This window comes from Camelus ferus, chromosome 34, assembly GCF_009834535.1.
Source record: "Camelus ferus isolate YT-003-E chromosome 34, BCGSAC_Cfer_1.0, whole genome shotgun sequence".
Taxonomy (NCBI): domain Eukaryota; kingdom Metazoa; phylum Chordata; class Mammalia; order Artiodactyla; family Camelidae; genus Camelus; species Camelus ferus.
Genome location: NC_045729.1, coordinates 6375967 through 6398755, shown reverse-complemented (window position 1 = coordinate 6398755; position 22789 = coordinate 6375967). Strand labels below are relative to the sequence as shown.

Genomic DNA, 22789 nt, shown 5'->3' with positions numbered 1-22789 from the left:
TCAGCAGATCAGCTGGTGTTAAGCTTCATGACTGGGAATTATTTGGTAAGCTTCTGCTCAATATTTTTCCTCCTTCTCCACTTCCCACCTTGAATGGGGGGCTTCCATCAGCACCTGATATCCACCCGTTCAGAAAATGACAACTGAAAGCCTTCCCGTGGAGCAGCCGTGTGCCAGCTACCCGGCAGAAGGTCACACTGATGACTTTCCTGTGGCTTTTATTTTCCCCGGGGAAATCCACAGCCAGGGCTGACTGCTTGCCAAATATGCTGAGTGCCGCAAACCAGCAGCGCTAAGAACCCCCATCCTTCTTGATGGGAAACAGTAAGCAACTGTGCTGAACACCTGTGTCAGCTCCTGTTCCTGGGGACACCCCAGGCAAGCACTCATTCAGCGTTCAGGGATAGGGCGCCCCTCTTCTAACTGGCACTGCTGTCCAAGAACTTCTCAGTAGTCCTACGATAATAGTTAGGTTTGTCAGATCTCTATAACATCAGCGTGTTTAACCACTGTTGAGGAGGATGATTTAAATCATTCGTGAGTTAAGTATTCCACTACAAGCACTTAAAAGAGAATTAGCGTAATAAATGTACTTTATGTTACTGTAAATGTAAAAGTAACATTCTCCCTCACTTCCTCCAACCAACCTAAGGAACAGGAGACGTAGTCTGAGATGTGGGCTGCATGATTCCATACATGGACAAGATCTCAATCAATCAGCATTTTTCCTATAGCTAACTGAGAATAATATGCTAATGGAACCCGTGAAAATTCTACTCAAGAACGGATGGAGAAAAAGTCACGCAATATAATTAAAAGAGTCCCTGCCACAGGTGAAGGCTTAGTAAGACTATGTGAATGAATGAATAATTGAATGCATGAATGAATGAATGATCCAACAAATGAAGGAACACCTAAACAATTTTCAATACTTCAAAAAAATTCTGCTATCCAGAAATGACTATATTCCACGGAGCCAACTGAGTCTGCACTCAGTGGTTACTATTTGCAGACCACTCAGGCAGGACTTGTGCAGAGATTAAAAAGAAATAAATGCATACATAAATCAAAGCCTACTTTAGGACCACAGAGCCTGTCAAGCAGCAAAACTACAATACAAATTTCAGAATTTCTTCTGCTTTGACTGTTCCATTTGGTCTTTCCAAAGTTCCACATGGCATTGAGACTCTTGGTCTCTCAGGGTGTTCCGTCAGACTGGACTGCTCTTCTTCCAATAACGAGGCAACTTCCACTATCAAGTTTAATCTCATACAGAGGCATCGTCAACTCCCCTGTCCAGTACCAGAATCTCTGCGTGGAATGCTTCTTCAATATATCAGCATTGGCATCTCAAATGTGAAGACTCTCAAAACAACTCATTACCCCTCACCAGTTAAAAAAAAAAAAGTAAATGAATAAAACAACAATTTTTCCTAATTTCCTATATCTGAGCATTGCATGGCTTTTATTTCAATTACTCAAATTTAAAATTTATCCCTTACTGCTCCAGAAAGTCTAGCCCTATTGACTGCATCTTCAAATTCCTGCTAGTATCTGTCCCAAGGTGTTACCATCTTGGCACTATCTTGGCGCTAATGTTCTGGATCTCTTGCTTAATGATTGCACCGGTCTCCCACCTCCCCCTTTTAGCTTCTCCCCTTTCAATTAACCTCATACTGCCAACCATATTAATTAATTAATCCAAAGCACAGACCTAGTCAACACCATATTCCCTAAACAAACAAAGATTTTTAGTGGCTCCCCAAGCCTTGTTGAACTAAGTTTAATCACTAGCATGAAGTCCAGAGTCCTCTTTACAGACTATGAATTGTAGTCTCTTTATGTTGTCAACAGCCCACCATATCTTTACAGTCACTGTGTCCCCTTTTTGTATATCCTGTGCTGTATCCAAACTTACCCAAGCTGAAAAAGACACTTAAGACATGAGGACCTTAAATATATACTAGGTACTCCCCACCAGTATCTAACATCGTTGATAGGAAAATCATATGCATCCATTAAGATCCAGCTAAAATACTGTTTTGTCTATGAAATTTTGTTGAACCTTCACAGACTGCCACGTTGCATCTCTTTTCCAGCCCTGAGGACATTATACCTCACATAATACTTAGTTTTGGATCTCCAAACTCAATTCACTTAGCACATGCTGTAAGCAAAGTACTTTGAAAAGTATGTTAGGGATCAGTGGAGAACAAGACAGGTTCACTCTCGGCAAAAAGCATAGAGAAAAAAAATCTTTTTCTTAAAGTGGAGTGGAAGGTGGAATGTCATTCAAGCAGGTGAATGAACTCAAGAGCCAAATAAGATAATGACTGGAACTACCGGATATATTTAGTGTGACTACTGATGGCTGTAGCCCCAAGGGCTGGCAAGATAGACCTGGAAGAGACAGAGGAGTGAGAGGGAAGAAAGAAAGTGGAGACAGTAAGTTAAAACTTTAGGGAAATGTGTATGTAGGGAGTGGTACCGAGAGGAAAAAGCCGAATCAAAAGGAAGTTTTGGGGTTTTTTTTATTTATTTAAGATAGGAAACTTGAGCATGTTTAAAAAGTAAAGGTTTCAGTAAAGAAGTTGAAGACACTGGATTGAAGAATCAGCGCTCCTGGAACTTCTGGAGTAAGCAGAGTTTGAGCACGCGGGAGGGACTGCCCCTTTCAGGAAAAGGAGAACCTCCCAGTGAAAAAGGACTGGAATCACAGCAGAGCCAAGAAAGTTTTCAGTGTGTATGTGAAGCTGAAGTCACATATCTTCTCCTTCAAAAACTAATGTCAAAGAGTAACTTCCTTCTTTCTCTGTTTAAACGTAAACCTGATTCCTATTCTCATGACTAAAAAGGAAATAATTTAGAATACACAAGTATCTTCAAGGAAATCATACTAAGTATTCATAAACAGACTTTTATATATTTGTTCATGAAAAAACAAGTATTTATTGCATGTATATTCTGATAGCCAAATAATGAAAACCTAACCTTATATACCACATTATAGTTTTAAACTAGTTTTTCAATGTACTGATTTAAAAGTTTGAAACATTTGTGATAAACAATTATTTGGCAATTGGAAACTGCTGCCCCAAGACTGCCAGGAGAAGGTACCTCTACTTCCTAAATTCCTTTATTAATGGTTACTTCGATTCTTTGACATGATAGTATTGGTAATTTTAGAAACAAGCCTTCCTTCCAAATATCAATGATGCCTTCTCTAACCTGCTAATTTTTCTGAAATAAATATGAATATTTTCCTCTTTCATTTATATGAAAGAGTATCACCTATGTTTTCCTTTACATTGAAAATGGTCACTTCTAATGTAGGTGACCCCTAATACAACCAATTTTATTTACACGTGTGCACGCTGGCTTAACAGACGTAAAGGAACTGCAGAGGTAACAGGAGCAGTGCACTTCTCCTCATGAGAGAAGCAGTGCTGGGCGTTTAGCAGGCAAACAGGTTGAAGACCCCAAGTCATCCGGTTGGTAAGTTTCAGAGCTGGTTCCAGAATTCAGGCCCCCTAAGTCCTACGAAGCTGTTTCTTTTTTTCTACTCCATGTTTCCTTCTCATAAATAGTCTTATGGATCACATAATCATTACAATAAACCATAACATAATTTTCAAACATTCTCCCTTACAACTAGAAGATAAAATTCACGACCTGTTTGTGGACTTACACAAAGTCACACAGTTTTGGTTGAAATTATAAATGACAAACAAATGGGAAATTCAAATATGCAAAGCAACTAATCAGACACACAAATTTCTAAATATTACATACTCTTGTCATTAATGTGCCAATAAGAAACAGTAAGTTATTATACAAAACCAAAGAATATGATTCAAACTCAAAAGAATTTGGTGAATGAAGGATACAAAAAAAATGAAAGCAGGTCCTATTTAACAATAGCTCCTTGAACACAATCACCAGTCAAAATCCTAGTCAGATAATGTTGCCCTAACCATTATTAATTTAAGTCTATTTTCGTTTATAGTTTATATTCTGTATATAAAGAAAAAATTTTAAACATTTTTACTCAACCTATAAGCCGAAGTGATCCTTAAAACACATGAGTTACATCATGCCCCTTACTGGCTAAAATCCCTTCAACGACTCCCTTCTCACTCAGAATAACAGTCAAGGTCCCACCGTGGTCCCCCAGGCTCTGTGTGATGGACACCACATTCCCCTCCTCATTCTCATCTCTTACTTGTCCACTCCTGACTTGCTTCCAGCACAACGCACTTCCTGAAACTCCTTTAAGGCAACAAGCACACTCCTTACCCTTGTTCTTCCCACTGAATGTACCTGTCTCTGCCCATATATCTAAATGGTTCCCTCTCTCACTCCATTCAGGTCTGTGGTCCATTCTCTCTCTATCAGAAAGACCTCCCCTAGACATGGTATCGGACACAGTCTCCCATCCTTCTTGATTTATTCTGCTTTATTCTTTCCTTAATATGTATCCCCCTTAACATCTATATATTAAAATCTTCAATTATGTTTTCCTCCACTAGAATGAAAGTTCCAGGAGAGTAGGAACTTCTGTTGAATAAATGAATGAAGGAATAATCATCTTTTCATTTCATCCAGCTCAGCAGGAAACTTCTCCAGATAAACAATAGTAAAAAAGAAACTTAAAGTTCCTGATTTCTTTGAATATCAGTACAATCCAGAATAAAGTACTAGTATCGACGATATTCTTTATCAAATTATAAACCGGTGAAGATGGCAAATGATGAGAATTTTTACGTATGCGTATAATGTTGTGTGCAGAGCTGTTTGTGTTCCATAGCACACGGGGCATCAAGAAACACAGATTTATCTCTGTTAACTAATACTTCGTGTGACAGTGGGAGGCAATTTGGGTTTGTAAAGTATGTGGACTGGATTGAGGTTCCTTCTGTCCCTCACAACTGCATGGGGTCTCTGAGATGTTTGTCTCTTCCTTCTTGATTTTGCTTCCGAACTTGCAAAACATAAACAGTTGCATTCAGTTTAAGATCAACATACACACAACAGCAGAATGCCAAGAAAATCTACCTCTTTTGGCCTCTAACTATTTCTTTTTAATGTTTAGTTCAATTACATTTGTAAACTGAAAACTGAGGGATGTTTACTATCAGAAAACTCTTTATGAAAGTATCACACAAAAGTGGTTCTCAACTCTGCAAGAATCAGTGCAGACATACTGACAAACGCAATTACCTGGGCGTATCTTTGTAAACACAGCTTTTTGCAGGACGCTTACCTAATTTAGCTGAGAGCAGAGACCTAAGCATATGCAATGCATCATCAAGATACTTGAAATTATCTTTCTTTTAAGCTGGAGGGTAGTGGTCTCTCAAGATACATAACAATAATAATCTGTCTAGTCCCTAATGCTAGGAAATAGCTAAATCCCTGAAGCATCCAGGCAGAGAACTTAGCTTAGTTCCGTTCTGAATAAGCCATATCACTTGACAAGATGCGATCAGAAGGACAAAGCCATTTATCTCTCTATGTGATGAAAACTGGAGAAAAAAAAAAAAAAAAAACACTAGTAGGTGCTCTCCAGGAGGCCTGAATGCGGGGGAGCTAAGCCAAACCCCAGGAGAACTGTGGAAGTGGTAACACTGGAGGGGTAACAGAAATGGAGAGGATCCCGAAGCTACCATAAATAACTAACCAATAGTAGTGAGAGTTGTCATCATCCTGTAAGACAGCTGGGACACTTCTCTGAAGCAGGAGATGAACACAGAGCCGTCAGTCCCTCATGGTGACACTCAGGGCAATGGAGACTGCAAAGGCCCGTGTGGCTCCAGCTCACTGAGGAGTGTGACTAACACGGACCCTCCCACAGTGACTGACACAGGCTCACAGCAGACCCTTCGACTGTTGGCATTTCTCTGTCTACATAGAAACCGTCTGTCTTAATTAACCTTCATTTTACACATGGTAGTCAACACTGAGTAGTTAAAAGCAGCATTAAACAGATGGACTCTGAAGAGTATCAAGGGCTTTCAGAGGTACCTCTGCGTCCAGAGAACAAAGCAGAGAAAAAGGAAACTTGACGTTCATGACCCAAGTGTTGTTCCACTACAATTACATAATTAATAATAACACGTTGCACGTTTGAAGGTTTTGATTCTGGAAAAGTCATCAAAAAGTCTTCATTTTAAAACAGTTTATATAATAAAAAGAAAAAGAGAAATCAAGTTAACTACGTATCTTATTAGGTAGGAAATTTTCTTCTATTCCTGAAAATCTCTTCAAATTATTTTTTCATCTCAAATCCTAAAAAGAGAATACCCAAACGATGAACTTATTATATAAAGGTTCCATTTGTTATTTGCAAAACTGAAATCCACACCAAGGAAGCACGAACAAGAAATAAACAAGCAGCGAAAGACTGAGAACTCCAGAATTAATGACAAAAGAATGATAAGCAAATGAGAATGCAACGTCCTGACCTGCTAGAGTCTTCCGGTCCAATCTCTCCCACTCCTGCTGTCCTCGATATTATCTATTTCTCACAATGCTAAGGAAAAAAATGAAAGAAAAGTATTTAATGAGAAACTGAAGTAACTCCAAAATTGGTGAAAAAAATGAAACATTATGAAAAGAGTTAAAATAAGATTTCTACTATATAACTTTGGAAGAAATATTAAGTAATTTCACTGTAAAATTTTTTCTAGACCAGATTCATAGCCACACAACAGTATCAGACTCCTAAGATAATGCGAGTTAATTGCTGAAAAATGAATAATGAATGTAATAATTGAATAACTGAAAAAACAAACATTTATAGATGACAGTCAAGTTATAGTGACAGTCGAATTTTGTAAAAAAAAATGTGAACTAGTTATACTGAAGCTGTATCAATTAAATCACTTTTTTAAATCTTTATATTATTAATTTGCTAATGTAAGCACATTTGTGTGCATGTAGCCTACAATCCCCGCAGGCCCAGTTCTATTGAAAGAAACAATTCCAGCCATCCTTATGGTCCATGACGGTTGACTTAAAATATACTTATAATGTGATATTACTTACAACTGAAATACTGTATGGATAACTTGTTAGTGGGCATTAAAATGTATTTACAGATGAACACTTATCAAAGGACAGTACTACATTATACTAGATACTAAGTTGTTCAAAAATAAAGGGTTTACAAACTCCCTGGATAATTTCTTGGTTAAAACAATAACAACAAAAACAGCAAAATAAAAACAGAAACATCGTATTTATACTCAGTCACTTTATGTGAGCCAGACTCCAGTGTCATAAAGACCACAGTTTAATCACTGGTCTCGTGGCAGAAGAGCTTTATGTCTTTAGAAATTTATCTAACCTCTTTGAAGGTTTATCTTCTTGATCTGTAAAATGGTACCACAGGCTTGACAAGAATCCAAAAACTCAAAAAATTTTCAATACATATAACTATTTTATCACAATTTATTTTATTTATTTATGAATGTAGAACAACTTTTATGAGGAGAGGTTTTTAAGTTTTGACCCCAAAATGATTAAATTCTATGGTTTCAAAATGCTTTAACACGTATTAATGATTTTTGTTATCTTGCAACATGATTACCAAATTTGTACAAATATAACATATAAAATGTTCTGCTCTAGGATGGGAGAGTTAGTTATCCGTATCATCAACCAGATTATGTGATCAGCATTTTAAATAAGACTTCAAAACTTAAATAATACAATTCTACCTCTGGGATATTGTTCTAACACACTAGAGCCAGAGATTTAGAGGTGATCTAGGGCCAACTCACTTGTATTACTCTTGGTTATTAGTTTATATAAGACTTTTCATTCTTAAAAATCTCAATAATTTGTGTTGAATTCTAGGGTACATAAATTCTCTGAACAGATATCAAATAGTAAAAGGAATTATTACACCAAGGCCAAGCAGGATTTATCCTAAGAATGAAAAGTTGGCATAACATCTAAATATCAAGTAACATAACATACCATACTAATAAAGTAAAAGACAAAGCCATACAATCATCTCAATAGATCTGACACAATCCAACACCCTTTCATGATATAAACATTCAAAAACTAGCAATAAAAGGGAACTTCCTCAACCCTATAAAAGGCATCTATGAAACCCCCACAACTATCATATTTAGTAGTAAAAGACTGACTGCTTTCCCCTTATGATCAGGAGTAAGACAAGGGTCTCCACACATACCACTTCTACCCAACATTGTACTGGAGGTTATAACCAGGTTTATTAGGAAAGAAAAGAAATAAAATACATCCAGGTTGGAAAGGAAGAAGTAAAACTCTATGTGTAGATAATGTTATTTTTATTTAGAAAATCCTACATAATTCACTAAAAAAACTACTAAAACTAATGAACAAGTAGGGTTATAGGATATTTGATCAACATATAAAAATACTAGCAATAAACTTCCCCAAAATAAAATTAAGAAAACAATTCTATTTACAATAGAATGGGAAAAAAACCCAAAATACTTGAGCATAAATTTAGTAAGTGAAGACTTATACATTAAAAACTAAAACACCATTGAAGGAAATGAAGGAATATCTTAAAAGGTGAATAGGCATTTCACATTCATTGATCCGAAAACTTAATATTCTTAATATGACAATACTCCCCAAGTCGATCTACAGATTCAACACAATTCCTATCAAAATTTCAGCTGGCATTTTTGGTAAAAACTGGCAAGCTGCTCCTAAAATTCATTTGGAAATGCAAGGGATCCAATATAGCTACAACAATCCTGAGAAAGGAAAAAAGTGGAGGAATGCACCCTTCACAGCTTCTAAACTGAAGACAAAGCTACGGTAATCAATGTTCTCCTAGGGCAGTCTAACCAGGAAATAGAAATAAAAGCAAAAATAAACAAATAGGGCCTATACTTACAAGCTTTTGCACAGCAAAGAAAACCATAAGCAAAACAAAAGGACAACCTATGGAATGGGAGAAAATATTTGCAAAAGATGAGACTGACAAGGGTTTAATTTCCAGAATAGATAAACAGCTCATGTAACTTAATAATTTAAAAAAACAAACAACCCAATCCAAAAATGGGCAGAGGACCTAAACAAGCAATTCTCCAATGAAAACATACAAATGGTCAACAGGCACATGATAAAATGCTCAATATCACTAACTATCGGAGAAATGCAAATCAAAACTGCAGTGAGGTATCACCTTACACCAGGCAGAATGGCCATCATTCAAAAGTCCACAAACGATAAATGCTGGAGAGGGTGTGGAGAAAAGGGAACCCCCCTAAACTGCTGGTGGGAATGTAGTTTGGTGCAGCCATTATGGAAAACAGTATGGAGACTCCTCAAAAGACTAAAAATAGACTTACCACATGATCCAACAATCCCACTCCTGGGCATATGTCCTGAGAAAACTCTAATTCGAAAAGATACATGTACCTCAGTGTTCACAGCTGCACTATTTACAATAGCCAAGACATGGAAGCAATCTAAATGTCCATTGACAGATGAGTGGATAAAGAAGACGTGGTATATACATATATAATGGACTACTACTCAGCCACAAAAAAGAATGAAATAATGTTATTTACTGCAACCTGGATATACCTGGAGATTATCACACTAAGTAAGGCAGACAGAGAAAGACAAATATCATGTATCACTTATATGCAGAATCCAAAAAAAAATGATACAAATGAACTTATTTACAAAACAGATACAGACTTACAGACATAGAAAATGAACTTATGGCTACCAAAGGGGAACAGGGAGGGGGAATAAATTAGGAGTTTGGGATTAGCAGATACAAAAAATATAAAACAGATAAACAACAAAGTCCTATTGTATAGTACAGGGAACTATATTCAATACCTTGCAATAACCTGTAATGAAAAAGAATATATATATTTATATATAACAGAATCAGTATGCTGTATACCAGAAATTAACACAACACTATAGATCAACTATACTTCAATAAAAAATTAGAAATTAACTCAAAATGGAACATACAATTGAATGTAAGAGCTGAAACTATAAAACTCTTAGAAGAAAGCATAAATATTTGTAACCTTGAGTTTGGCAATGGTTTCTCAAATACAACACCAACAGATAAAAACGAGTAACAAAAACAAACAAAAAGAGATAAATTGGACTCAAAATACAAAACCTTTGTGTTTCAAAGTATACCATCAAGAATGTGAAAAGACAACATATAGAATGGGAGAAAATATTTGCAAATCATAGATCTGATAAAGGACTTATATCCAAAATATAGAAGAACTCTTACAACTCTATATTAAAAAGTCAAGAAACCCAATAAAAATGGGCAAAGAATCTGAATAGATGTTTTAACAGAGAAGATATTAAAATGGTCAATTAGCACATGAAATATACTCAACAACATTATCCATTAGGTAAACCAAGTCAAAACCACAATACCACTTCACATCCACTAGGATGGCTATTAAAAAGAAACGATAATAACAAGTGCTGGTGACGATGTAGAGAAATTTGCCCTTGTACATCACTGGAAAGAATGTGAAATTCTGCAGGTGCTTTGGAAAATAGTTCAGCAGTTCCTTAAAGGTTACATACAGAGTTACCATATGACCCAGCAATTCCACCCCTCTGTACACACACCAGAAAAATGAAACAAATGCCCATACAAAAAGGGGTATCTGAATGTCCTTGGCAGCAGTAATTATAATAGCCAAAATGCGTAACAATCTAAATGTCTATCAACATGTCTCTCTATGAACGGATAAACAAAATGTAATACATCCATACAATGAGACGTTATTCAGCTATAAAAAGGAATGAAGTACATGTTACAACATGGATGAACCTTGAAAATATTAGCCCAAATGAAAGAAGCCAGTAACAAAAGATCATATATTGTATCTCTTCATTTATAAGAAATGTCCAGGATAGGTGAATCTATAGAGACATAGAGCAGATTATTGGTTACTTAGAATTACAGGGAAAGGAAACGTGGGGTAATGGGGCATTACCGTTAGTGAATATGCAGCTTCTTTTTGTTAGATGAAAATGTCCTAAAACTATACCGTGGTGACACTGAACAACTCCTTGAATTTACTCAAAAACACTGAATTGCAAGCTTTAAATGAGTGGATTATACACCATATAAATGATAACTCAAAAAAGCCGTTTTTTTAAAAAGTACATAAATAAAGACACATTAAGATATTATTCCCATTTTTACAAGGAAAAGTACCCATATCTGCATGAAAAAGTTCATGTTAAGATAATAGAAAGAAATTTTATATTTTGATGGATTATTCTTTGACAGGTAACATTCATGGCATGACAAGATTAAACACCAATAATAAAATCATAGGAAGATGCTCTACTTTTAAACTAGTCTTCAGAGATTAGCCTTTCAAAAGAACTCAAGTATTATAATACAATCCAAGTATAATTTTCATTTTTCCAGGGCTGGTAGTATAGAAAAAAATTTTTAATCCAAAATATGGTGATAGTTTAGAATACAATTTGTTAAAAGCTGTAAATCATATAGACATTTTTTAGTGATTGTAGGTGTCTCTATTTAAGAATGACTGTTATAAAAGAATACTTTAGCTGCCAAACAAAACTAGATAAGCATATGAGAAAACATATACTTTGAAAATATCAAGTTTCAGTGACATAAACTTGAACTTTCCCAATTCATTTAAACAAATACTCAGAGGCTACATTATCCTATGGGACTACCTCATATGTACCCAATTTCATGATGGTAAGAGTTACATGATTAAGCAATCTGATCAATTCCAGTTACACAAACCACAATGCCCAGACTCTTTGTTATTTAATACAAGTTTGACTACTCAGGTATATTTTCTGCTATTGAAATTAAAATAAGGTCTGCTCCCTTCTGCTCTGAACTGTGTGCATGTTGCTTTGAGTTAAGCTGGGGATCTGCTGAATGGCAACCATCTATCTATTTATCTAATCATTTATTCAGCAAAAAGTTACTGAGTGTTTATCATAAGATACTATATCTGTAACAAGGCAGAATGGAGAAATAAAAAGAACACGTGTTTTGAGACCATCTAGACTTGAGATTGAGTTCAGGCCTTGACTTATTACAGGTTGTAAAACCTTTCTGAACCTTAGTTTTCTCACTTTTAGAGTGAGAATTAATTAAATAAATAAATGTTACAGAACCCAATAATAAAAGTTAATTTCTTTTTTCTGCCTCCTTTGAAGGCTAAGAAGATTAATCACATATAAATTCTGCATTTTAGGAATTAACAGTACAGTAGACATTATAATATGTATAAATAAATTAAGTAAGGTGAAAATTACATAAGGTAGAAATTTCCAGTGGTAACATAGGAAGTGAGATGATCCATACCGGATACACATAACATGGCATCATCATTATCACTAAATAGAAATAGCATTTATAGAGTTGATTACCACACTAATTAACTAATTACCAAGTAAAAATAGAAGATTAACAAACTTAGTTTGTTCTGAGGAAATTCTGAGTAATTGCAAGTGCAGTTTAACATTATAGAAGATATGCTTACTTATTGGTATTGGTTTTTATGATAATGAATGAAAATGTCACATCTCCTCAAGAATGTGTTGACTCCGTCTATCCCAGCTCCAGCGCATACGCATGGCCACTAGGAAGTGACGTTATGTCTTGGTTCCTCCATTTCCTCATCTGTTAAATGAGAATTACAATAATCCATGCCTTACGGGTGGTTAACAGAACCAAATAAGTTAACGCATGTCAAGAGCATGAGTGCTCGGTCCACCGAGTACCACTTGTAGGTACTCAATGTTAGCTTGTCTTATTATTCTTATCATAATCTTTTCATGCCATAGCAAGAGCATGTACAGGTACTTTAAATTTTAATGAGTATTCAATGGGAAGTGAAATGTCACAGGTGAAAATGTGTTTGTATACACATTGGAAAAACTAGAGTGCTTTCTCTATGTCACTCATGATGGCCAGCAGAATGAAGCTCCAGGACTGCCCAAGACTGTATCACATGACTTTGTGATGGCCAGATAATGAAGAAACAGTTCTCCCAGAAGAAAGGGTGTATGTGTGTGTGTAGGGGGTGCTCTTTCTAGAAGGAGGGTGGTAAGGCGTGCTGCAAGACAAAACAACAGTTGCCTAACAAGTTGTCTAACAAGTGAACGGGGATAGTCTTTGTTTGCTGTAATTCAGGTTTTCTAAGTTCACTGAACTCAGAATATGGTAAATAAATGAGTGATGTATATATAAATTTAGAACTCTTAAATTAAGAACTCCTCAGGAAAAGACTGGAGGCAGTCTCCTTTCCCTCACTTTTTGCATCTAATTGGCCACTGACTCAACCTCACCCCATCTCTTAAATATTTCTAAAATCGGTCCTTTCCTCTCCATTTCCAGTAGCTACTGCCCTCCTCCACATTAATGTTCTTCTCTTACCTGGACCATGATGAGTGATCCTTTCCTTGACTGTTCTCCTTGCTCAAGTCTCAAACCCTATGCAGGAGACAACGTGATCATGTTCTGTCATTCTTCTCTACCTACTCTTCCCTCCAGATTCAATCCAATCATTATACCTTCTCAGCAAAGTCCTCCTAACCCTCTAAGGGATACTGAGGAACTTCTCATTTCACGGGACTTACAGGTAGTAACTTAGCATAGACATAGAAGTATCCATTTATGGGTTATGTCAAGTTAACATGCACAAGTTTTTATTATAATACCCCATGCTGAAAAGGTATGATAAAGTGGGGCCTTTCATACATGGCTAATGAAAGTTAAAAGTGGTTCAATTTTTTAAAAAAAAATTCGGATCACATATAACAGCAATCTTACACGTATTCATATATAATTTCATTTCTGAAAAACATATCCTGAGGAAATACTTCTAAAAACAAGAAAAATTTATGCACAAATACATTTACCTAAAAATATAAATAAAATTAAAGAGAAATGACTTCAAATGGCTAATGACAGGGCATTGGTTAAATAAAATACAGATCACCTAATCTGCTAAGGAAATTAACAGAGCTCTGATCCAAACACACATTCCTGTGACTCCAGTTGCCTAAATTCCTAAACACTAATTTGGTTCCAAAATATTAATTTGGTTAATTGGCAAAAGAGCTATAGTTTATATAACCAATAATACACACACACACACACACACACACACACACACACACACAAGATACAAAAATGACTCAAAGGATAAATGCCAAAATGTTAACAATGTTAATTTTAGTATTACAAAAATGTCTTATTTTCTTCTTTTCCTAATCTACATTTTCTAAATATTTCTCCAATAAATTATATAACTTCCATAATAACAAAATATTATTAAACAGAACAACAAAACTTTTATACAAACTGTATATTGAGATTTGGGTGCGGGACACAAAGGGGTTTTTGCAAATGTTCTGAGTTGGCACCTAGTGCCCTCCCGATAACCCCATCTTCCTCTACATATCCCTCAGCACTCAAGACACCCCCTCGGGTAACCTATTCAGGTCCACTTCCTGTGCAGTAGCCAAAATTCTTTTTAAAAACCACTTACTGACCTTATTTTATTATGTATTACACACCTTATCTACACTGGCTCTTTACTTCACAACCACCGTATGAAGTGTGTGTTATTGACATGTAACAAATGAGGATACTTGAACTTAGTTGCCCAGGGTCAGATAGTCTTCATGTGGCAAAGCTGGGATGTGAACCCAAGATGGCCTGACATCAAAATCCATTTCCTTTCCAATGGACCACGTAGATCAATCACTTCAAAAGATTCTTGAAATTTTGTAAATGCTCAGCCTAGGTCAAATATTTCTGATGAAACTTTGGTCTCTTGAGTTGAAATGTGTAAATATAAAAATATCTATCAGACTTTGAAGATTTGTTGTGATAAAAAGAATGTAAACTATATCACTGATTATTTTCCATATCAATTAAGTGTTGAAATGGTAATGTTTTGGATATACGGGGTTAAGGAAAACACATTATAAATATGAAAAAAAAAGATACTTGACCATGTGTCAATTCCCCATTTTGTTTTCTTTTCAGGTGTATGCAAATATATCAAATAAAATAATTGTTACTAATGTGGAAACCAGCTAGTCAGGGTACAGTGGGGAAAGTACAAGAACTGGAGGCCTCCTCACGCCCCCCGTCACCACCCCTTCCTCCTTTTCCTTGACTCCCTGCGTCCCACTTAGCGTCTGTAAAACCAGTTTGTTATGTGACTTCGCCTGTTTTGTCCACTGTTTCATCTTACGTATAGCACCTAGAACATTGCCTGATTTAAACTGGAGTTTATTTAATAAATAGCAGATAAATAAATGAATGTACTCATGAGAACAGGGGTAAATTCCTCTCTTTACTCAGCCATGTGTTTCTTGACAAATCTACTGGCCTCTCAGCTTTTAAATCTCCATTTCTTCAATTCAATGCTACCTAAGGTTGTTATGAGTTTAAATTCATTCATTCAAAAACTAGCAATATAGGGGTCGGGGATAAAGACGTACAAACTATTATGTATCAAATAAGCTATGAGGATATATTTTACAACATGAGGAATATAACAAATATTTTATAATAATTATAAATGGAGTATAACCTTTAAACATTTGAATCACTATATTGCACACCTGTAATTTATACTATATATCAACTACATTTCAATTAAAAAATAACAAAAACTACTTATTGAGCATCTACTCTATGCTAGATATTGTTCTAAGCGATGTGACAGAGGCAGGGAACAGATAAAAATCTCTTTTGCAGCTTATAATCTGGTGACTGAAGAAAGACAAGAATGTAACGTAATGTGTTAGACGGTGACAGGTATTTTGGAGACAAAACAGCTTGAGGATAGGAATCTGAGAGGAGGATCTGCGATCTTAAGCAGGGCAACTGAGAAAGGACATTTGAGTAAGGAAGTGAGGGAGTGAGACGTGCATATCAGGGAAAACTTTTCAGGCAGCAGGCATAGCATGCAGGCATGTATTTTCAGACTGGGTGCAATGCATTCAGTGAATGAGAGAGTAATAAGAACTGAGATCAGACAAGCAAGGGAGGGGGAAGGACAGATTGTGTAAGACCTATACACCACTGTAAGGATACTGGCTAAATCAGCAGCCATTGGGAGGGTTTGAGCAGAAGTAGGAAATTCTGAGACTTAAGTTTTACATGGGCTCAGTGTTTCTCAATAGAGTTGCTATTGGCATTTTGGGTGGGCAGCTTCTCCTTGTCCTGACCATCAAGCACATGGCAGGTCATTTAGCATCTCCAAACTCGGCCCACTAAATGCCAGCAGTAATCCCCAGACCTTCTGATGAAGAAAAATGCCCCCATTTATTTCCAGAACTATGTTAAGAATAGACAATGGTAGGCATAAAGATAGAATCTATTTTAATATCCAGACAAAACTTATGTCATCTTGAGCCAGAGTGGCAGTGGTGAATTCAGAATATACATTTTTTTTAGAGATAGGATTTGCAAATGGATTGGACCTGGGTGTCAGTGAAAGCCAGGAGTCAAGGAAGACTCCCAGGTGTTTGAAATGAGCAAACAGAAGGACGGAGTTGCTGTTCACGGAATGGTGGATGGAGACTGCATGTGGATGGAGCAGATTTGGTGAAGAAAGCAGGCGCTCACTCAAGAGACGTTAAGAACTACCATGTAAAGGCAAATATGTCTACATTTTATGCAAGAATTTTGTGAAATGAGGTAATGAGCACTAGTTTTGAACTGATGAATTCTGTAAGAGTGTATTTTATGAAGGGACAGGGTTAACAAAAATAAACATTAGATAAATAAATGAATAAATGATTAACAACTAACAGTAGTTTATTAATTAGTCTAAACAATTAGAATATGTCAAGAAAAGTGTTTTTTTTTTTTTTTCATATAACCCAAAGGAATGAATCTAATTGTAGGATTTCAAACAATAAATGGTGTGTAAGAAGGCAGGCTTTTAATGTTGTTAAAATCCCACCAGGCCCACATTGCTTGGAGCGGATGTCCTACAGTGAGATGCGGCTCAGCCTTGGCAAAACACTGAGTGCTACAACTGTCCTGTACCTCACACTGACTAAGCACCAACTCCAACACTGGCGTCAACTGGTCAATACATGCAGCCTTTTCTACAGTCCTGGGCAATTTAAGGGTTTCTGAGAAAAGCCGCATCCAGATATTGTGTAGACACCTTTTACGGGCAGTTGAGTCATTCTTCCATGGACAGAACAAATTATCTGAATCAACACAATGAACTGATAGATACAAACATACAATTGAGAGTTGCTGGGAGGAGTGTGCAGTTGCATCACTGCTGGAACCGTTTCCCTCGCAGTCGCATTCTGCGTGCTCATCAGAGTAGAAAAGCAGCATTCTGAACAGCAATGCTCATCGCATAAACCTGAAATGTCTTCCCAAATGTGTTGAATAACCAAACTCATACAGTCAGAACACTTTCATTCTCTTTGGATTTACAGCACACCTACGAACATTTCATATTTTCTATTCCTATTCCCTGTGATTTATTACATGGGAGGTATCTGCACTTGAAAAGAAGCCCTACAAATGAATGCACTTTGCTTCCTTCAGAATGTGGCATCAGTTTCCAGGCTGACTTGGTCTATTGTCTGATACCCTCTCTCCCTTGATAACATTAGTGGAGGGGAACTGGATGCAACTGTTCAGTCAAGTTGCTGTCTCCGATCAGCAGTTAACTAAAGAAGTTAGAAGGCTCAAACAAAGGTGGTCGCTTGAACTAAAGTGGGAAGGGACGCGATAAAGAAGCACTAGTGGCAGACAGATGCCCTACGGGCTTCACATTGTTGTTTCACTGGAAGGACATGGTGTGTCATAATGAATTACCATTAATTTGAGCCAGCAGTACTGTTAGACTGAGCCCAGCAATGCAAGATGACAAACAGTGCCTGCAAGATCATCTAATGAGGGGACGAGGCTGCTTCAGTAGCCCGCTTCACTCAATTAGTGGACAAGGCTTTTAATGCCGCTCTGCACAACTAAAGCAATTTTGATTACTTAGAGCTAAGTCTCCATTTAGAATGTTTTGGAAGCTGAAACACGGTTTCTTTCTTTCTTTCTTTTTTTTTTTAAATATAATTTAACTTGAGAGTATTTGAATGGTAATAAGCTATTTGAAAGCCAATCACATTATTTCTTATTTTTCCCCTAAGTAATATTGAAATATATTTTTTTAAAGTTCAAATGATAGAATTTACTCTAGTAAATGAAATGTAAATAAGATAGCAAATGATTAAGGATATGCTGAGGGTGTGTGTGTGTGTGTGTGTGTGTGTGTGTGTGCAGGCGCTGTGTGTGTCTCTCTGTGCCAGAATTACAGTTGGTGAATTTCATTTCATCAGCCAACATTATCAGGAGGGTTGCATATTTATTCTATATATCCACATTTCTTTAAAAAATTCCATATCTTGCCTTCTTTGGCTGGGAACACTTATATTTCATAGCTTTTGATAGGGGAACTGACTTTTTTCCACTCTATTATTTTTTTCACTATGTCACTGCAGGATGAAAAGCACTGATGAGTGCAATGGTACAGCTTTCTTTAATAATGTGATCTTTGGCTTATCTCATAACTAAAACCTTACCCACACAGAGGCTATTTAGGATCACTGAATTTCCTTCGTTCTCATGAGAAACAGACAGCGTGCTCACTCCCTACATCACTCTAGTCTTCTAGCTTTTTATCTACTCAGTGTGTTTAATCATCTGATTGCTTGCACTCTGTGAAATTCTATGAAATTTTGCCTTTTTAATCAGAAAGTCTTTAGGTAAGAGGAGTGACTCATGTCCTCAAGGAATTACCCAAGACACACAGTAGGTGTCCTTAAAATTGTATTAAATTGAACACAGATTCTACACAGAGACAGAAAGTGAACCTCAGGATTACTCCCACCCACCCTTTCTTCCTTTGAGAATGTGAATCTGGAGCTATACCTTATCTATTGCCAAAATGGCAAGGAGGGCAATTTTTTTTTAATTCAATTGCCTAAAGTAGCCCAATGCAAACCAATTTTACAATGACATACATCTTCACATCTTAGTTTTACAAAAAAAAAGCCATGGGAAGATACTGAATCAGGGTCATCCAGGGCAGAAGCTAGGAGAAAATTTTAAACTTTAATACTTTGGGCCACTGGAAAACCCACTAGTTGAATAAATTAGAAATTATCTATTACCTTTTTCTCTTCTTCCTTTCCATAGACATATTTCATTTTCACAAAATAATTTTAATAAGTGCTACTTTCTTGCCTCCTAAAGGGTTAACTCCTAAAGCAAGTTACATTCTCAGGGAGCTATTTATGTATTAGTAGGAAATGGTACACTATTGGCATTGTTTGTGTAGTGAACAAAAATTAAAGAGAAAAAACACTATGGCCCAGGAAGCAAGAAAATTTTCCTATAATGTATTATGTTTTTAATAATTATAATGACTTAGAAACTGGCAAAGAATATGCACTGACTCATGGTATGAATTCACATCATTGACTCAAATTATTGCCAAGGTTTAGAAAACTATTAATAGTTTCATTTATTCTCCTTGCTTGACAAGAAGAGTAGCATGAGAGAGGGAAAAGGGAGTCCAGTTAGTTGTAGAAATTAAAGAAAAATAAAGAGTGAATATCAGACTTAATAGGAAAGTACCAGTAACATACACAACTCAGTAGGCATCAATCTCTTAAATGCACCCCCTTCCCTTTCTCTTTGTTATTGAGTAGAGTATTGGTATTTACTAGACCATCAGTATTAGTAGAGTATTGGTATTCAGTAGACTAGACTTTGGTAGAGTATTTAGCAGAGTATTGGTACCGCCAACAATGACGACCATTCAGTGTTCCATCAGTGGGAGTAACTAACATCACAGGTATGTCCCCATCCTTGTTGATCAAATTTTATTTCTCAAATATATATGACATTTGCATAGTTCAAATCAAAAACTATATATAAAGGTAACTCTCAAGAGATTTATTTCCCTCTCTAGCCCTTCTATTCATCCCCACACACACATTATATATGTAATTATTTTCATTAATTCTGGCTTATTCTTCATGTACTTCTTTTTGTAAAAATAAGCTAATATATGTATTTATTCTTATTTGCCCTTCTTTCTAATGCAAAAGACAGCATATTGTCTCTACTCTTTGAAGTTTCTAAAAACTTTCGTGTAAATGTATTCTGGAAGTGTCTCCATATTAGTGCATAGAGATCTTCCTCATTATTTTTTATAACTGCATGATCCTTGTATGGACATACTTTAATTTATTCAACATGTCTTTTATGAATGAGGATTTAGGTTATTTCCAATATTCTGCAATTGTAAGTAATGTTACAATTAATAACCTGCAATAATTTTTTCAGGTCCTCATATAATTCTCAGAAAAACACTGGTGGGTAAGGACGTTGCCTTAGTCTACTGGTGTGAGCTGACTCCACATTTCTGATACGGAAGAGGACAAAGTAGACTTGGGAAGCCTGAATTACCTTTGATGCTTTTACTGGGCTCAAATGTATTCCTAGTTTTGATAGTAAATCTCTGTGAGTAAAGCAATTATGAAATGCTTTTGGTTGATATTAAGGGAGAGAAAATGCATTTTAGAACTTTTCTAAATTTTTCATTTCACAAGATTTTTTGATACGCTAAACTAACCTAAACCCAACAGAAGTCCTAAAAACACATGAGCCAGATAATATTCTCCAATGCACAAACATCTTTGTAGCAAGGAGCAACTCTCAATTTTCTTTAAATTTAGTACTCATATTAGGGTATTGAAAATAGTGATTGAACAAATGAGTGAATGAATCTACTGAATCTAGCAGAAGTCTGACATGAAAGCTTAGAAATAGCTTCCAGGAAATATAAGCCTGAGTTAATGTTCTGAAGGCAGGCAAGTGAGTTTAGCAATAGCTCTTTCCACTCTTCCAAAAATAAGGCAGCCTATAAATAATGCCAAGACCATCTTTGCTGTAGTCCTGATGTAATGGATGGACATGAATCTCGAGTTGTCGCTTGAGGTCACACTGTGTCCAATAACACATTCCCTGCTGTTGTCATAACCTTTAAAGAATGATGACTAATGGCTCTGAGGAAGAGTAGACGTTAGATAGTAAGTCCAGAGAAAACTGCCAGCACCAAGATGTACTCAACAAGTGCCTGCGAGGCACCACACTCTCGCTGAAGGGACCAGAGGTTCCTCAGGGGAGAAGGGGAAGAGGAGAGAAAAAAAAGTTGGTGTTAGTGTTTGCCAAAATGTAAAAGTCTGAGAAATCCCTGAGGGAACCCAAGAGGGCAATAAAATTTGCCTGTCCTAAGATAGTCCTTGATTTTATCTTTGCCCTTGGAGTAGAATGAAGCGCTGCTAATGCTCAGAGAACAACCCGAGGGTTCTAGTAAATATTAGGAAATACATTAATGCTTTTGCACCAAGATTTGATAGATTTTTAATACCGGGTTTTTTATTGCATCATTTTTAATTAAAATATCGGACTCCCTTGTATTCCTTTAAAGAGGAAAAAAAAAAAAAAAAAACCCTGGGATATGGATGGATGGCCCCTAAGCAGCAAAATCACTGCTAATGTAAGCATTTCATTTGTTATCATCATCTCATTATCACATGCAGGGCATTAATCGAAACACCTTATTTAAGGTGGGAAAGAACTTCGCTGAAGAGAGATGATTCAGCACAGTGTCTTCTGATGAGCACTGTCATCTCAAATCCTTTTGAGAAGTAGGTGGAGTGTAACCAAATAAGTAAAAGGTGAGCGGTTATTAACTTTATCAATACTTTATATGTCCCATTTGTAAAAGGTTCTGAAGTCATAATGTATCGATTTTTCTCTAAAACTGCCCTGTCACATCGTGATATGTATACACACTCAACTCATTTCATTTGGAAAAGGCATCCCAGAGAGACGAGATGTGGATGGTTGTGAAGAGTGGATCTGGGGAACCAAATGGGTGCAGATGCCGCCACCGACAAAGGGGAAAGGCATATGGCTTCCTTCCTTGCTGGTGTGCCTGGGGCTCGGACAGCGCTCTGGATCTCCCCGTGACAAGTCCCTGCCTGCGAGCGCCGCTGGGAAGAGATTTTGCATGCCACAGAAAACTAAGATGTTTGCACTCCCACCAATCCAGGGATAAGGCATTTTCCTCATACAGACACAAAACACACAGTATATGAATGTTTAATGGAGGCTAAAACTGGGAGAGGAACAGAAAACAAGAACAGAGCAGGTTAAAAAAATATCTGGTTTCTCTCTATCAAAATACTAATTAAAATTCATGTTCATGGGGATGATTATACATATGTTTTTGAACTAAAAGTCTAACCTGGCACTATTTTTTGGCCTTATTTTTGTGACAACATTTTTGTCCATATGGCATGAAGTGAATCATTTTACATCTTTTTTTAAGCTCTATGTGTTTTTCTTGTTGTCTATTCCCTCCTCTCCCACCACACACACACTGGCAGCCGCTACCAAGTTACCAAATGCCAACTCAACCCTGCAAGCTGGCTGCGTGGAGCTATATAGTACTGGCATTTTCCTTTCTTTGCAGAAATATTCTCTCTCTCTTTCTTTTATACACACACACACACACACACACACACACACACACACACCACTGAAGCCCCCTGAATATATATTTCTCCTTCATTTCCATGCTAACCTCTTGGTTCCTCGGGATTCTGCCAGCTCCAGTGTGTGTGTGTGTGGGCACTGGCTGCTGGTCAGTGCAGC

The 22789-nt window shown here is 36.6% G+C and overlaps 1 protein-coding gene across 5 annotated transcripts in view; it reads right to left on the bottom strand.

Moving 5' to 3' along the window:
* SOX5 (SRY-box transcription factor 5) overlaps window positions 1-22789 on the bottom strand; it is a 903217-nt gene that overhangs the window by 585949 nt on the left and 294479 nt on the right. For all 5 annotated transcript variants that reach the window (XM_032473064.1, XM_032473061.1, XM_032473062.1 and 2 more), the window contains exon 5: window positions 6465-6532. The gene's annotated coding sequence lies outside the window, so the exon portion shown is untranslated. The remainder of the gene's footprint in view (window positions 1-6464; window positions 6533-22789) is intronic.